This window comes from Taurulus bubalis (assembly GCF_910589615.1).
Source record: "Taurulus bubalis genome assembly, chromosome: 14".
Classification (NCBI taxonomy): Eukaryota; Metazoa; Chordata; class Actinopteri; order Perciformes; family Cottidae; genus Taurulus; species Taurulus bubalis.
The window spans coordinates 20104277-20118467 of record NC_136602.1 but is presented as its reverse complement, the minus strand read 5'-3'; positions in this window follow the sequence as shown (position 1 = coordinate 20118467).

The following is a 14191-nucleotide window of genomic DNA, read 5'->3' as shown; positions in this document are numbered from 1 at the left end:
AGGATTGCAATGGTTGTCAAGAAGGTTTTACTCTTAATAAAATCATTATACAAAATAAGTGTAATAAGCCTGTTAAATGAAATACCGTCTGAAAAATGTACCAAACACTTTCAATTATTCATTTACTGAGCATAACCCACTGCAGTCTTGATATTAATGATGGTTAATCTGAGCTTCATTCATAAATGAATAGCAGTAAAATATGAGCACATTTGTGTGGTGAAGTGAGCCCATAACCAGAGGCATGGTGTCAGTGGAGTGCATTAGACCGCCCTCCAGTGGACAATTGTGAGCATTCATGTCCAATGTATTAAAAATAAATGTGTATTGAAGCTACAAACTGGGAGAAGACAGTCTCAGTGTGCAACAGAGGATACAAAAGAATATTAACAGAAAAATATTGACAGATTTATTAAATAATTGCGACCAATGAATAAATTGTATTTTATTTGTGTGTGTATATATATATATATATATATATATATATATATATATATATATATATATATATATATATATATATATATATATATATATATATATATATATCTTTCATCCCTGTTGCTTCTTTATATATTTTATCTTTTATCTTGTGTGTTTATTTGTATCTTCAAGTTGTACGGCGCTACTATGACAAGAAATTTCCCCTTGGGGATTAATAAAGTATATATCTATCTATCTATCTATCTATCTATCTATCTATCTATCTATCTATCTATCTATCTATCTATCTAAAGTAGTGTTTGCTTTGAGTGCTTTGAGGTCATGGTTTATTTTGCTGCCTACGGGGCCTCATAAAAGTTACTGCGAAGACTCACCCGGATGAGCCTGCAGGACTGCAGACAGCTGGGACCGAGACCGCAGCATCAGCAGCAGAGTTAGCATAAGCAGCCTTGCCTGTATATCCAGGGATGGTGGTTCGCCTGGCACAAATAACAAGTTTACACATTATCTATCAGAATCTGTTACAGGAGAATGAACACCGCCATGTAAGAGGAATGTTAAAAGGTATATGCCGTTTCTGATCCTGCTTCAGTCACACAGGGTGTAAAAATAAAACAAAAATACATCAAGTGCAAAAATATATTTCATGCTGAATTAGTGGAGCTCTTGAGATCCTCGGTGAATGTGTGTGTGTGTGTGTCTTACCGTGCTGTAGGCACGTATGGGGGCACGATGCTCCTCTTGAGGGTCAGCGGGCTAAAGTCTGCATCCATGTCGTCAATGTTCTGCATGTTCTCAGAGCCGATCGTACCACTGCGCACACATGAAAACACACGGTCAGCTCGAGGGACACTGGGCATGAATACTGTGAACTGAAATGTGGAAGACATTTGCGGTGACCTCATACTCACGTGTACAGAGGGATTTGACCCGACCTCGGACATCCACTGCAGCTGGAAGGAGGAGAGAGATGTTGCTTTAAAGCCAGGGATCACCATTATATACTGCTCTTAAGACAGGAGAGACTGGTTGTTGGAAGCTTACAATGATACGGGCTTCCTGGCATCATTCCTCGATCGAAGCTGCTGCCTGCTCCACTCAGCTCCGATTGACTTGGAAAGGACAGTGACAGCAGATCTGTTAGCAGAATCTATCGGACACCTTAATTAAGACACTGATACACCCTCTCTTCACTGTGTAAACACACACAAATAGGTAGACATGTGACAATGTTGAGGTTGACGAACGCTGCAGGCAAGGTTTTATCATCAGTAAATTATTACCACACGGATTTCAATTCAATCCAATTTAGTATAGCCCAGAATCACAAATTACAAATTTGCCCCAGCAGGCTTTACAATCTGTACACATACGATATTTCTGTCCCGGGACCTCACATCGGACCAGGAAAAACTGCCCCAGAAAACAGAAAAAAAACTTTCATTGGGAAAAATGGGAAGAAACCTTTGAAGACGTTTAAAGGACGAGTCTGGTATTGTTATAGATTTTCCTAACAAATGGAAAGACCAAAAACAACAATTGGCACTTCTGGCTTTGTGGCTCTCAGACCATTGTTCCCACTGAACATGTAAATACTTAATAGACTCAATATAAATATATTGTTTAATTTGTAATTTCCTAAAATAGCTGGCCACTATGGCTTTGAGCACACATGACTTAAACATTAGTAAACAAGGCATTTTGTTGCGGACTACTTTCAGCCGCAGATTAATACATATTTTCATTGTATTTTAGTGAGTAATGGCAGGAGGATGGTGTAAGGAGGATTGACTCAAAATTACCTGAAAGAGCATGTCACTCTTTGAAGTGTTTCAACTGTTTCATCTATGAAAGCCTTATCTCATGGTGCAGAGGAATAAGCTACAACAAGGTCAAGTGCCTTGCTTTGCAAGTACCATGACGTTTTCCGAGGGGTGTTACACAAATTGGTCTGATGCAGTGAAAAAAAGACACACACATACACGCACAACACAGAGAGGGCTGTGTTGTGTCCCAGTTGAGTGGGCCGACCGGCCCAGTGTGGTTCCTTTGTGGCTGTCAAGAAGAAGCTGAAATCGCATAAAATAACGACATCTAAGTGTATTTAAATAATTAGTCGATGCATTTCGGAGCTGCTGGTGAAAGCAGCGCCGATGAGTCAGAGAGGAGGACCTGAGTAACAGAGCCAGTGAAAACATGTCAACAAATGTAAGGCAGTACATTAAAACATATATATATATTTTTGCTTTATCTGCCTGCCTCAGTTTCTATGCTGCATTTTACATTGTGGGCCAAGAGGTTAAAAACTGACCAGAAATGTGCTGCATTCTCTTATGCCGTGTTCACACCGGACGCGACGCAAATTTGCGGCGCGACCAGTTTACATGTTAAGTCAATCCACAGACGCGCTGCGGCGCGAATTTGCGGCGAGATAGACGCGTTGGAGGCGGCGCGAACAGAACGTTTGACCTGGGGCGAACAAAGCGAAGGACGCGGCGCGAATTCGCGTGAGTTGAATTCTCCCAACTCTGGCGGAGAAATCGCGTGACGCAAAGTTGCGGCAGCCAATCAGTGTTGAGAATCAGCGTTGAGAAGCTCTGCCCGTCACCACCGCCGTCTCCCCGTTTCTGAATGAAACTGCTGCTGCTCCGCCTGAACCAGCGCTGACAGCGGCTTCATTGAGACGCTGTTGTGGGACTACGGATAATAGTATGAACCCAGACACCATGGAGTTTGATGTTCCGACATATGTGGAGTTTACACAAAAAGTATAAAGCAGAACTGGTGGTTATTTCCATAGTGGATGGCATAATCGGTATCGTTTTACGGAGACACGCGAGACGCAGTTCCTGGAGGAGTCGGTGAAATTCACCAAGCTGTGTGCGGCTACGGATGGTGTTATGAACCCAAATACGAGGGCGTTTCATGTTCCGACATGTTTGGGACTTCCACAACAAGTATAAAGCAGAACTAGTGGTTATTTATTCCATAGTCGATAGTGGAAATGAAAGCTTCGTCGCTTGTCTCTCACAGAGGCAAGCAACAGAGCTAAGCCACGCCCCTTTGGTCGCGCCGCGAATTCGCATTTGGTGTGAACACCCTCTTTCTACTCGCGCGAGTAAACTTCCGCAGTGGACGCGACGCCGCAAATTCGCGTCGCGTCCGGTGTGAACACGGCATTAAAGGGCCAGTGTGTAGCGTTTCAAGGGATCTATTGGCAGAAATTAAATATAATATTGATGTTTATGTTTAGTAAATAATGAAACTAAGAGTTCTTTTTTTTTCCGTTAGCATGTTACTACAGTAGCCCAGAACGGACTAACCAAACTCCAGAGAGGGTCTTTCGCATTTTTAGAAAGATTGTTATCTGAACTCAACACCAAAAAAAAGAAGAAGAAAAGAGATTTAATTTTGTGAGAAAATAACAGGTTGTTATTTATTTCTAACCATAATTACATTCAGGTAACACAATTAGATTGATTTTTGTGATTTCCTTGAAAACCACCCACTGCTTAATTACTTCAGCACAGCAGTTCTACTCTGTGGAGCATTTAGTCTCAGTTATGTTATATCTGCACCTCTAGTAATCAGCTAACACAAATTAAATGTGGGCGAGTATAAACCTCTATAGGAGCGCACAGCTGCAGAGAAAGAAAACCACTGAGTTGCAGCCTTGGCAGAGTTAGTCACCGCTTGTCCTCCATGGCTCACCTGCCACAGCTCAGGTCGGCTACCGTAGCGCCTCGATGAGGTAAACTCACTCACTGGGTCGGCCATTTTCTCCAGGGTTGTGTCTGGTGCCTTCAAGCGCCGGGGTAACTTTGAATCCCAACAAACGTCCTCATAACTCCTGCAAGGGAACGGAAAATACCGACAGTAAACATCAGAGCCGAGTGCCTTGAGTGAAATTGATTAACTTGATTCCCAAAAGTTATTAGCTTTTAATTTGAATTCTTAAACAGCCCTGTCTTAAACAGCCCTGTCTAATATACCTTGTTGCACAAGGTATATTAGACAGCCTATTAACTGAGGAGCCAAGTCTTCCCAGAGGCTTTGAGAGAGGCCACAGTCCAGCTACATGGTTTCATTAAGCAGGAATTAACACAACAAGAGGACACACTGCTCCCTGATGACATCACCAGAGCACAGTCAAACCTCCTCACTCTCAATAGCCCTCAAAGCAAAAGGACACTGTGCGTGGACTGTACATAATGATTTATGTGGGAGGTGAGTTTTGTTTAGCTCAATTATTATGGAAATTATGGACTACTGAAGGTCAGTGTGTTCTGACCTCTGTGTTGCAGAAGTGTATCTGAAGTGCTGAACTGCCAGTGAGTTTTGTCTCCCCAGCCTCAGATCAGAAGAGAAGACATCCTTAAAAAAAGAAAATATATATATATATTATTTTGTTATATCGTTAGTGGTTTCATTTGCGGTCAAAAGACACAGGAGATTAGGTTGCAAGATACTAATTTGTCACTAGTTAGTGTTGATATATTTCTGTATTTCATTTTTTTCCCTTTCTTTATGTTGTACATAAACGTAAATGAATAACAAGATCAAGATAGAAAACAACAAATGTCTAACAGTATAAATTTACAATATAAAACGAGACTCAGAGTCTACGTGAATGTGCACCAAGTTTCATGGTCATCCAGATGTTGAGACGTTTACCTGAAAGACGACAACATAAGATATTGATATTACAGATGAGTGCTGCAAAGTTACTCCTAATCCATGATAATGTATGTCACGGTAATTTGTATTACCTCAATAAGCGGACTCAAAAACAAAAGAATACAGCACGATTATGTTCTCAAAGTGAACATCTGCCTCCATGGCAGCGGGTTAATGTGATGCTTTATCATGTGTGGTGAGACCCAAAATGTTTACTGAATACTCGTTCATACTTAATATGTTTGTGCTGTGACGGCTAAGTGGCTAATTGACCAGGTAACCGATGAAATTAAATAATAACTATTGTTTTCCAGAAACCAAGCCAGCGTTAGTTTTTTGCAAATTTGCCTCGTCGCTGCGGTCGATTGAATGTATGAGTGCTTATTTGCTCAGAAGCAGGAAAAAATAAGTACGATAAAAACAAGGATCTGTGGGAGTCTACGTAGGAAACACATGCTGTTATGCAGAGCACTTGTAGAAAAACCAACTCAGTCATCACCCACCTGAGGTCCAGTGTGTTTATCAGTGAATCTGCTGTGCGGCGTTGCTTTAGTTGACGTCCTCGGTGAGTGTGGTTGAACTTTACCAGGATCAGTCGAACCTTAGGATGAAACAACAACAACTGAGTGTCTGGGACACATGCCAAATTGTGAATTTTATGCACAGCAGTAACTGCTCTCCAGACCAGGCCCTGGGGCAATAATCAACCAGAGAAACCAGCAGACTGCAAATGGCGGTTATATAATACACTTTCTTTGCACTAATACCAACTCCTACTCTTGTCACCCATTACGGGGTCATCACGTTCTCCCAAGGTCCCAATTGCAAGAGATCAGTATCGGCCATCTTCTCAAAAGAACAAAGTGAGATGGATGTTTCAATTTTGAATGGTACAAATCCATTCAGCCGATGTGGAGATAGAAATGTCTAAAGCCTGTCTGCAGCTGCCAATTTGATGCCATAGGTCGAGAGAAGTAGAACATCGGGAGACTATAAGCTGTAGGTGGTTGATTTTGACATATTGGACAAAGGAAATGTACTTTTTAATATTGCTGAGAATATTAAACCCCTTAAAAAGGTGCATAATTGGCCCTTTTGACATGTAATGCAAGGTAAACACAGGTGTAATTGATTAAATAAATCAAGGTCCCATTCCATTTATTGTGTCTCAGCCGTTGCAGTGAGGCAGCGTGCAGGATTCGGTCCTGACAGGCCTAAACGGAACAGGTCCATAATTAATGTTATTAAATTATTAAACAAATGTGAAAAGGGCCCATTTTTGTACTGCGTGCGACGCGGCTCATGGTGCCGGCAGAGCTAACAGTGTTTACCCGAGGGGGAATCCGAGGATGGATGGTAAGCTTCCGCGAGGACGCTGTCGGTAGTAACCGGTGTTACGGTTTAATAAGCGACCGTGTTAACTGGCGACTTTTCAGCCGAACGCGTCAGTTGTTGTCGTAGTTACGACAGCCGTATCGATAATTAATCTTAATTTTTTTGAATACAATGTCAAACCCTCTCTTACACATATTAATATATCATATACAAATTTGATAATGCGGCATTTACGAGGGCAGCTACGTGTTGTCTTCCTATTTTTAAACAGCTGTCTGTAACTACGACAACAACGGACGTGTTCGGATGAAAGTCGCCAGTTAACACTGTCGCTTATTAAACCGTAACACCGGATATGAGAGCATTGCGGAGCGGCGGCTGTTAGCTAGTCCGTGTGGGACGCTCACAGCCACATGCACGAACATGCACAAAAAAAAGCATGCACGGCCGGCCCTCATGTCAACAAAGAAAGATAAACACTTTGATAACACACCGAGAGGGAGAGCAACTTCATGTTCTGCCCAGGTAGCCATATATATCTTTACATAGCTAGCTATTAGTTTAGTTGTTTAGTGTTATATTAATGCTCTCAATGTAAGCGGGTATTGAGCTGAGGAACAGAGATAGCATTATACTCCCCTGCCCAAGGTTAGCCGTTTGTCAACATCCTCAGATTAACTTTCTTTGAATATTTATCTGTGTAACTGCAATAAAAGCACAAATGGAAAACAGAAATCCAGAATTAAACCAATATACACAGAACTAATAAACATTGATAGAAACTGAAGCTGCAGTCACGTGGCTGTAACTTAGCTTATTTGCTAAAAGTCAATGGTAGCTATCAAGTAGCTCAACAAGTAGCATTATATCCTGCTTGTCCTGCCCTGTCTAGTATTTAATGAAACAAAATACTCACGTGCTAACACCTAGCGTTCAAGATAAAAAGTAAAAATATATATTTAAGCAGGAGAAGCAGTCTCCCTGCGGCCACAACGTGCTTCATAAGCAATGTGCCTCCACCAACACTACTGCTGTCGAATGGCCAGTAGGGGGCGCTGCAGCACCCAAAGTCTTATTTAACAGATTGAAATGCACACGAACAGACAGCAGAACAATAAAAGCAATAAAACTATTTTTTTCTTCATGATTAGACATCAAGGGATGTATTTGTGGCATATGTCTTGTGTGTTTTAGCTGTAAATACTGTTTCTGTTTTGTATGTATTTGATATGTTCATGTGCTAAGTGTTTTTACCTTTTCGTGTTCATTGCTGGACAAGATATTTCCCCATGGGAGATGCAGCTCCAGAGAGCCGAAGGTGACCTATTCAAACATATTTATCGTCTAAATCTTTGATATTAAATTTACTATTATATATGACTAAGGAAAGCAAAGAATATTGTTACCATTTTTGCTTGAAGAATTATTCAAATGAAATAGTTCCCAACAAATTTTCTGTCGATTGGCTCTAGGCTAGTTTCAGTTTGAGTGTTAGGGTCCTGGGGCAGTTGTCCTGTAGGTTTGCCAGCTTTGACTACTCTACAGTAGACACACCGTCCAACCTGCACAGGATTTGATATACATCATCACGGTTGGCAAAACATACAAGTATTAATATCAATGGTGTTATTTGAAGCAAATATTGACATAATCTCTAGTGTCTTTACCACTGAGTCTTGCTCTCAAGACTGCATCAGGGATCCTCCTTGAGTTCCAGGCTTTATCTTCGCTCAGGTCGACCAAGATACCAGAATGGTTTGGAGCTGTTGGTGGTCTCTCCCGGCAACCTGGAGGCACCCACAGAGCAGAGGCCACATGCTGAAAATCTATGAGTCTCTGTCGACCCCTGACCCCCAGGTCCACCTCCGCTCCGGCGCTCAGCTGACCGCAGCAAGGATCCAGCAGCGAGATGTCGTCTCGTAAAGGAGCCAGGTTGACAGGTTGCTCAGCAGGGGGGTAACATCTAGCAAAAGGTGAGTCAGCACGGCCACTTTCCAGTCCAGCAGCACCGTACAAGCTGGAGTTCAGCCGTCTGATGGCATGCAGTTCTGCTGAAAACGGCTTGTAGGGATCCCAAACTGCTGCCATTATTGCCAAGGGAGAAACTCACTGTGTGTGTGTGTGTGTGTGTGTGTGTGTGTGTGTCCGTGTGTCCGTGTGTGTCCGTGTCCGACACAGCACGTCATAGAGGGGCTGTCAGGCATAATGATGCCGTAAGCATGGTTGCCCAGAGACAGTCATTGTTTGCTGCTCAGATCAAATTACTGATATGCAGAGAAGCAACATGACCCGATGGCAGTGGAGGTGTGGAGCACAGCATTTATGTGCGAATGTGTATTCTGTATTTGTTATAATAATGGAGAAAAAGGATCTAATAAAAACATTTGGATGCCATAGCCCAATAATTCATGAGGAACATTCGTGACAAATAATGTTTCCTCTGAGCTTGTGATTCTGGCAACTTACAACAATTTATCACACTGACCAAATCAAAATGTTTTGTCAGTCGTCAGGGGACTATTGTCCCTTACTGCGCTCAAATGTGTTTGGTGGCAAATAATAATGAGAAGTCTCAGCCCCGCCTTAGGGTTTACTGATCTGACCCTCCCGAGAGAATGCTACATTACTTCTTGGGATGCGTTATGAATTCTTTATTTTCCCAAAGAAGAAAAAAGTTGTCTCCAGAGAAGATAGCGGTTGTCTGCTTTTCCTCCAAAAGACCACCAGATGGAGCAATAGAGCCTGTGTTATCAGATGGCAACACCAACAAACAGGCCTGCCCCCATGAATTAAATGAGTCCACAAATATCACAGCAAAAATACAAATCCCCGTTGCAATATTATGATGATAAATTATGCATTTAAAAATACCATTATAGCACAACAAGGTGACCATAAAGCCAATGCTGAAAACCCCAGGCACATTTTACGTCCCTGAAGAAATATTAAAATGTTTTTTGTGCATGCCGGCTAAACAACAACCAGGAGTGGAGTTAGTCGACGTCAAATGCAAGCTGTGTTTTTTAAGTTGACGGTAAACTAAATGAAAATTATGTAAATCACAGGGATGTAAAAAAGGGTATTTACAAACGGTGTTATCTGGCGAATGCACTGGCTTGAAAGAGCTGTCTTGTATTTACTGGAGCAAAAAACCTCAGTGCCTATTAATTGGTTTGCATGGATTGTCTGACGTGTAATGTGCAAATGTAAACATTCCACATAAATACACTGTTTAGGCGCACATACTGAAGATGGATATGCATGCTTTGTATAAATAGTGAAAGCGCCCCGGCTAGGTGGCGTTTTTCTTGGGAGAGGATCCATGTTTATGTGTCAGTGGCGATGATGGTGATGCTTGCTGATAGATGATTTTTACTCAGGCTGTCATTAGCAAATGTAAACACCCAAGAGCGGTTTAAAAGGATGTGTTAAAAATAGCCTAATTAGAGTTATTCTAATAACTGAGTGGTGAATATGCCCGACTCCCACACAATGTTCCTCTACAAAAGGAGAGCACAAATGACACTTGTGAGATCTTATGTGAGCTCTCCAGATAAAAAGGAGGGGAAAAAATCACACCATTTGCATCAGTCTTATGTCTAATGAGCGCTGTGCTGATTGTACTTTCACACATGTCTAACGAATGAGGTTATATAGGTCCAGGGGTCTACATGATTTATTGCATTTGGAGACCATTAAGTATTCCCAAATCAGTAATTCATCACTACACAATATTATATTCACACAATGCTTTGTATGCCAATTATTTCAAGTTTTTTTTATGTTGTTGCAAGAATTTAAATACCAGAGACGACTGTATTTTTCGCTGGGAATCAGATATTTCCAGATTGAGGAGTCATTATCATCGGAGCAGCCCTTGTTACAGAATCCTCCGTTATTAGTCGGCATGTCTGCCATTCTCTAGACTACTCCAGTCTCAGAAATTATTTAAATCACACATTTTGCCCATGGTGCTAGGTCCAGTGTTACAGTGCAGCAGCCATTCATTTGTACAGGCTGCATTCATCAGAGGGAAACTGTTGCTCTGGATTAAGAGGCATTGTTGCTGCTGGTGCTGCTGCTGCAGAGGGTCATCAAAGCAAAGTCACATTTTGTAGTGTTGTGGCTAAAGACAATATGGGCTGATGTGCTCTGGGCAGGACATTATTTGTGGTAATCAGACAACGAGGTTGAGGGTGACCCGGGATGACACCTCGGGATCAGACAAGCGGGGCCGGGAGGAGATGTAGCTGCGGGGCGCGGGGAATGGATCATCCACGAGTGCAGAGGACGCTCCAAAATGTAGATGGACAGCATCCTTCATTATAAACTGTGGTCGGGAATCAGTGCTTCAAGAAATTAGATGACAGGCCGATATTATTTGTTTGCAGTTGTTCATGTCATTTCTGTTTACAGTTTTGATGTACTAGGCGTCTGCAGATATCTTTGGGGCTCTAGCTCATGAAAGTCATACCCATGTAAATCCGTCTCTTTGTATGCATGATATAGCCTACAATCCAGTTCATAACAAAGAACCTAATCCCTGTCTGATGCTTCGCCTAATGCATCCACTTCTGGGATTATGTCCGTATGTCTCGTAAACTGATGAAAATGCATGATCACATCTATATCATAAGGGTCTTAAGTCATAGCTCATGGGTCATATTCCTCACACGGAAAAGGCAGTGAATTGATTAGGATGACCGTGCATGCATTGGATTAGAGGACAAATTGGCCTAAGTGAACTCTGTCTCATGCTGTGTGCGGCACCCTCAACCGTTTGGATAAATCCAAACAGAGTGCAGAGATGAAGCCCCCACGAGCGGCGGGGGTAGCCATGTCCTCAGAGAGTGGCCGAAGGCTTCATTGTAGTGCTGCTTCCCTGCCCTCGGTTGCTGCAGCTCTCCGCTTGTCACACTCACTTAGCTCAATGAAGTAATGAATATGCCGCTGTACATTTTTCATGAGGGTGGGAGTGAAAAATCTGCTCTTTTTTATAATGCTTTTAATATGGAAGTTTTCACACACACTCTTCCCCCGCAAAGCACCCTCCAGGCTATCATGATGCTGCATGAGCATGATGTTTAATGTTAACTTTCCCCAGGGGAGAGTCAGCAATGAAATGTCACTTTCTGTGATGAATATGTTGACAACAGCAGCAATACAAGCAGCTGTACATCATGAGTGAGTTTGGATGACAGTCCCTGTCTTTCTTGCAAAGAAGACAGGGACAGTACAATAGGAGATAACTGGTTACTGTACAGTGAGTCACCCATTCAGGTCTCACATCATTATAGTAATTAATTAGATTACGAGGAAGCACACCCATGAGCTTCCAGAAATGGAGGACTATTAAGTGTGAAAGGGAGAAATAATGATCCAAAGATAAATGCTAATGAACACAGGCGCTGTTCAAAAGACAAGCAAGTCATGCAAATGAAAACGGTTTAGCATTTTTGTAACTATTTCATAAGAACATGTATGGACACACGTGATGACTTTACTGCCCATAATGGTGTTTTAAATCTGTGATTCCCAACCAGGGGTTCCTCTGTAGTTTCAGGAGGTTTGTGGAAAGTGTATAGTGTTGCTCATTGAAAATGTAAATTAGTTGAAATAGCTTAATCAGCTAAAAGTAATGAATAAACTAAAACGATAATCAAATGTTTTGGAAAAATAGAACAGTCAGCTACAAGTAATGGAACAATTAATATTTACCTAAAACTAATTAGATGGTTTAAATGTCCAGATTCTGCCACTTCGTCAAACCAATCTCAAAATAGGCTGTGGATTGTATGGAAAAGAATATATCTGATGGAGATGTGGGGGTCAGTCCAAAAGGTTGGGCACCACAGTTTTAGCAGCTTGTGATCATTTAGGGATTTCTTTTGGGTTCGGTCGCTTGTGTGTGCTGCTGGATCGGTGCGCAATAACACACCTCAATTACAATAAGACATTGCATTAGGTAAAGAAACACTGAGGGTAATGGACTTTCTCTGTTGCTCAGAAAGATGTACTTGTCTGCCGAGACCTTGTTTCCATTATTAAACCGCCACCGTGTTGCCCACCTCGGCTGTTTCCATTCCCTCTGACCAAAGTGAAATTACTTGCTTTTGAGGCTAAAACAGTAAAGAAACCACAGAGTGGTCGCCCACAGTCTGAACCTCCATTCCCTCTCTGCCCATGAGGCTTTTTATGTTCTTTGGAAGGGCCACAAAGAAAGAAAACTAATTCTGCTAGCTTGTTTGCATTGAGGTCTATCTTCCCTATATTTTTCATGAACAAAATATCCCATAGGAGTGTACAAGAGCGTGTGAGCCAGTGGCGAAGACATTCACGGGGCACCCGCACAGTATGTATCCAAGACCTGCATGATGAATTACCATACAAGGGCCGGAGGGAAAAAAGAATACCCCAGAATGAATGTTGCAAATACAAACACTTGGTATTCCACAAGGCCGACACAAAAGCTGCTCCCCTTATGATAACCTACCAATCCACAATACTATCTCCCGCCTGACAGCAACTTATGCAGATGTGCATGGCTCAGCAGCGCTCTGCTGAATTGAGCCCCACTTGAAAAGTGTTCAGCAAGCAGGTCACATTGGCGTAGGCTGTCGGTTGTGGATGAAATGCTGAAACGTTGTCCTCCAAGGTGCTCTAAGCAGTATGACTCACCTACCTGGCCTTTAACTGCATGTGATGGATAGGGCAAGATTGAACCTGCTGTCACCCATCCAGCCCTTGTCATTTAGAGAAAATAGAGGATTTGCTTTCTCCCAGGCTTCGACTACTTCGTAACGCTAATACAAAGCCCAGTTAGGTGTTTGCCTCCCATATCCTGTCCTTCTAAAACCTGGTAATCTAAACATATGTGTCGGTGTGGGAGATATGCTCCCCAGATGTAGGAATGGGGGAGACGATTCAACACCGCAGCAGTGTCACCCTCATCTGGAGGCAAGCGCAAGGCAGAGAGGTGAAATTGAAAATGTGAATGTCTGGCTAATGGCAGAGGAGGAGTGCTGGAGATATAATACCAAATCTATAAAGGACAATTTCAGGCCTGAGACTCTGGAGACTTAGGCGCTCAATCATGAAGTGATTCACTCAGATTGATCAAGGAGCGTCCTAATCACATGGGAATGTTACATGTGGCTCAAAGGATGACTCGCAGAACTGTCAAGAGATTCAAAGCTGGATTTAATGGATTTGAGGTGATGTGCTTAGAAACCATTTCAGGAGGTACAAATAGAATCCTCAAAGCATTTTAGCAGCATTTAGCAGCTGTCCAGTGGATTTAACGTTGAGAATAGTAGAATTTGGAAGAATGAAGAAAGAAAACAGAGGGATGGAATTCACTCTGTAGTCTCGCAGAAGAAATTCAAAGGATCAGCTCTCTTACAGAAGAGTTTGAAATCTACTAATGAAGCACGCCGTTGATAACGGCCCTGTATTAAGCAGAAAGCCTAAATGCACTTACAGATAACAAGCCTTCTTTTATTTAAAGTGATTCCGGTTAAAAGCTCAGCGCTCCCTCTGAAATTGAAAGACACGTTTGAAGACACGTGCGCAACAAAAAACAGTCCTCCATAATTATTCACCTCTAATAAATGAGGCCCATGAAGGCGGATCATCGCAGCATTGTGAGAAAGGGAACTCTTCACGCAGCTGTATTAGATGAGATTTAATAGCTGCGTGAGCTGCTTTCTGAAGACCTTTGCTTATTTCCCTTCCT